This window comes from Chiloscyllium plagiosum, chromosome 4 (assembly GCF_004010195.1).
Source record: "Chiloscyllium plagiosum isolate BGI_BamShark_2017 chromosome 4, ASM401019v2, whole genome shotgun sequence".
NCBI classification, from domain to species: Eukaryota; Metazoa; Chordata; class Chondrichthyes; order Orectolobiformes; family Hemiscylliidae; genus Chiloscyllium; species Chiloscyllium plagiosum.
In genome coordinates, this window is record NC_057713.1 from 106954547 (window position 1) to 106959653 (window position 5107).

Consider the following 5107-nt stretch of genomic DNA (forward strand, 5'->3'; position numbering starts at 1 on the left):
CCAAATCAGCCCTTGCCTTTCCAAATACATGTACATTCTGTCCCTCAGGATTCCCTCCAACAACTTGCCCACCACCGAGGTCAGGCTCACTGGTCTATAATTCCCTGGCTTGTCCTTACCACCCTTCTTAAACAGTGGCACCACGTTTGCCAACCTCCAGTCTTCTGACACCTCACCTGTGACTATCGATGATACAAATATCTCAGCAAGAGGCCCAGCAATCACTTCTCTAGCTTCCCACAGAGTTCTCGTATACACCTGATAAGGTCCTGGGTATTTATCCACCTTTAACCGTTTCCTCCTCTGTAATCTGGACATTTTGCAAGATGTCACCATCTATTTCCCTACAGTCTATATCATATTGCGAGAAATGGTTGCTTTGTTCTCAGAGACAGCCCTCCACACCCACTGCAAGCTTCAAGTTGCTAATGGTTTATTCGGTGAGATTGCAGGTATTTGTTTCCTGGAAGAGACAGCGAATCATTTATTGTGAATATGTACAAACATGCACAACATCAAATTTGCAGACTGTTAAAAATCACACAACACCAGGTTATAGTCCAACAGGTTTATTTGGAAGCGCCAGTTTTCAGAGTGCTGCTCCTTCATCAGGTGGTTGTGGAGTAAAGATCGTAAGACACAGAATTTATAGCAAAAGTTTACAGTGTGATGCAACTGAAATTATATATTGAAAAAGACCTGGATTTGCAGACAAATGCCCACTTCTCTTAATGAACTCCTGTGAGTACATGATTTGAGTTGCTTTGCTTTGATTATACATCTATGAAATACTTTGAGGCATTTTTTGCCATTGCTTAACAACTATCAGGAAAAGTGAATTATATAAACATTTTGAAAAATGAGTTCAAGAATGAACTAAAATAAAAGATACAAAATTGTGAGAATGATGAACCTAAATAGCCTCCTTCAATGTTACATCATTTTATAAGGTTTCCTCTGCATGCTCTAACCATAATGTTAAAAATTGTTAATATACATATTTAGTGATCAGCTGTTTCACAACAACAAACAGGGCTTAGAATGGTCTCCTTAAAGCTAGCCTTTCAAAACACACTATGAAGTCACAATTATTAACTATTTACAAAAGAGACCTAAGCAAGACATCTCTGGAATCTTCCACTGTCAAGTTTCAGTGTATGATCTGATATCATTGACAACGTAGTCTAGCTATTAATCCCATATTTACATGTCACCTTCCAAGACATTCCAAACACTTTACAACTAACAGACCTCTTTAAGGGTGCTGTCAGTGTTCTTATGGAGGTAAACAAAACAGCAATTTACTCCTTGCAGAGAGAGTTAAGAGATTAGTGAGTTTTGATATGATTTGTAGCTCAGGTTGAGGTCCTGGATATACGTTTGCTTGCTGAGTTGGAACGTTCGTTTTCAGACTTTTTGTCACCATACTAGATAACATCATCAGTGAGCCTCCAAATAAAACACTGGTGATGTAACCTGCTTTCTATTTATATGTTTGAGTTTCCTAGGGTTGGCAATGTCATTTCCTGTGGTGACATAATTTCCTATGGTGGTGTCATTTCCTGTTCTTTTTCTCAGGGGGTGGTAAATGGGATCCAAGTCAATGTGTCTGTTGATAAATTTCCGGTTGGAATGCCATGCTTCCAGGAATTCTTGTGATTGTCTTGGTTTGACTTGACCTAGGATGGATGTGTTGTCCTAGTCAAAGTGGTGTCCTTCCTCATCCATATGTAAGGATACTTGTGAGAGTGGGGCATGTCTTTTTGTGGCTAGTTGATGTTCATGTACCCTGCTGGCTATTTTTCTGCCTGTTTGTCCAATATAGTGTTTGTTACAGTTCTTGCAAGGTATTTTGTAAACTATATTAGTTTTGCTTGTTGTCTGTACAGGGTCTTTCAAATTCATTAGCTGTTGTTTTAATGTGTTGGTGGGTTTGTGTGCTACCACAATACCATCAACACCATCAATAATACCCTTACTGGCATAAAATTAACTAAAGAGAAGGAAAACAACAACAAACCTGATTCCTAGATGTTACAGTAGAGCAAACAGCCAATGGGAACTTCAAGTCAGCATTTATAGAAAAGCAACACATATGGACCAAATATTGAACAATCATCCCAAAATTCACAAATGAAGCTGCATTAGAACATTATTTCAATGAGCAACCACACGCTGTAGCACAGAGGAACTATGCAAAGCAGAGGAAAATCACCTATGCAGTGTATTCAAAATTAGCGGGTACGCATTGAACACAGTCCACTGATTTATCAGCAACAAACCCAAACAAGCAGACAAAACACGTCCAGAAACCCTAGCCACTCTCCCCTAAATCAAAGACACCTCGGAAATGACTGTCAGACTACTCAGACCCCTTGGTATCATGGTTGCACACAAACCCACCAACACACTAAAACAACAGCTAATGAACTTGAAAGACCCTGTACAGACAACAAGCAAAAATAATATCGTTTACAAAATACCTTGCAAGAACTATAACAAACATGACATTGGACAAATAGGCAGAAAACATGCCAGCAGGCTACATGAACATCAACTAGCCACAAAATGACATGACCCACTCTCACTAGTCTCCTTACATATGGATGAGGAAGGACTCCACATCAACTGAGACAACACATCCATCCTAGGACAAGTCAAATCGAGACACGCACAAACGTTCCTAGAAGCATGGCATTCCAACCGGAACAAACAACAAATACATTGACTTGGATCCCATTTACCACCCCCTGAGAAAAAGAACAGGAAATTACATCATCATAGGAAATAATGTCACCACAGGAAATGACATAGTCAACCCCAGGAAACTCAAACATATAAATAGAAAGTTGGCTACACCACCATTGCTTCATTTGGGAGCTCACTGAAGATGATTACTAATATGGTGACGAAATGTCTGAAAACAAACCTTCTACCTCAGTAAGCAAACCTACACCCAGAGTTAAGAGGTAGGTGTCCAATTTATCTTCTTTGGTGATTCTAATTCGAGATTTAATGTTAGCTAGGGCATTATGAGAATTCTATTGCAAAATCTAATAGGGTTCCTTGTATGTCCATACAAACAAAGCTGATCCCAAAGCTAGGGTTTTTCAACAGATTTACTGCAACAAGGTGAGAAGTATACTAGAACATTTTCAGGAAGGTGTGTCAATTTACCTGAGTCTCTAGGGTCGTGCTTCTCTGGAGCGTCAATGTCTTATTATTGAAGGCAATATTCACTGACATTCATCACCACGCATACATTGAAGATAAGAAATCCGCACATTTATGCAACCTGCTTGTGAATGCGCAGGATCAAATATTCACATCAAAAGGCTCTGTGGGAGTGAGCAGGGCCAGGCTTTTGACTAGCCCAGTAAATTGCAATTTACTCGATCTTGCATGTCTACTGTGATTTGTTGTTCATGAATAGTTAAAATTAGTTAAGTTTATCAGATGTTGAAAATGTGTCTGTGCTTCCAGTCGAAGATGGTGTAGGTTTGGTGGTGAATTTGAAACAGTCATGCTTTTGATCCTTGTTTAGCTTGTTGTATGCGCTATGTTGCAAACCCCTCTCGTAAGGCCATAACCATAGTCAATGCAAGTAAATGTGATATTCATGAGTCAGTAATTTAGCTGAATTAATGGGATTGTTTGTCTCATTGAAGTCTACATCAATACCGAAAAGCTTGGGACCCACTGTTAGAAGCATCACCTCTGCTGAAATCCTGTACCACAGCACACAACAATATCACTGTAAACTACAACTGTGCATTTATCCATTGTATACTCTTCTTTTTTATACTATATGCTGAATGTTTTTGTAAATTATCTAAGCAGAGATTAATTTAAACAATAGATTTATCTTTAATAAAGTGAAGTGGAATTTGATTCTTACAGACTTCTCTGATGGATAATGTAACAATGATGCTAAATTAATTTTACTATCACTAGTATTCATCAGACATGAGCTACTCAACATAAGAAGTCTGCTTCCATATCATTAGGGAAGGGTAATCCAACAAAGGCATACTGAAAGAGAAAGGATATGTACAAACTTTCCAGTGTCAAAGTTTGTTTTGTCATAATACATTTTATTGTTCAGGCTTTCAGTCAATAACTCCCTTTGGAAACCTACCCCCAGACTGTAATCAAACTTTCCCTTCAGCACACCCATCCAGTTAACTATCAACTTCCATAAATTGTTTACTGCAGACAGGACTTTATTTTCAAATCCCCAAGAAAGAGTGTAGTAGCTGCTGTTCCTCTCTGGATTCTGAGACTGCAGGAGAGAAGCTCCTCAATACAGGCTTGTGTTTCATAGAATGGACATCCAATGAACAGTGCCCACTCAGTTAGACTACGGCCATCCAGAGGCACTATTGTTTTAAGATTTACATAATTATTCATAAGTCATTGAAAGTAATTATCCATTTAATTAAAAATTATAGGTTTTAAATTTGTGCCCTTTACATCGAGAAGATTCTTTTAATGCTTCATTTTTTTCTAAGTAATTGAACTAATAAATATTTTATTCTGTTTTTTTATATTTGAAACTGTGTCAATTTGAAGAGAATAGCAATGTAATATGAGACTTTGATTATTCTTGTGTGCAGATTATTGGAAAGTAGAGTGATTACCAAAGCTATAGTTAATGCTTAGAACAGGTTATCAATAAAGCATGCAAGATCTGTTTACAGAATTGTTATGAATATTGGCATGCGTCTATTGCATTGCAATTGCACAGGAATAAAAATAAAACATCAAAGGACAAAACCAGATACCGGGTAGATACCAGATAGCACAATCTAAGCTGCAGATAAAAACAGCAACCCAACCTAACTACACAAACTGGAGATAGAGACAAAAAGAACTTGTAAATTTGCATGAGGTTGGGAAGCAAAAACGGCTGCTACAGCACAAGGCAAAAACAAAAGTAGATGATGATGAAAAATAGAAGCAATTGCAGAATGTTTGTAAGGCAAACAGAAAACAATAGAATTCTTGTTTTAATTTATGGATGGGGTGGAGGTGTCGCTGGCTAGGCCAACATTTAATGTTCATCTCTTAACACTCAATACAGTGCTGGTAAGTTGCTTTGCACCCC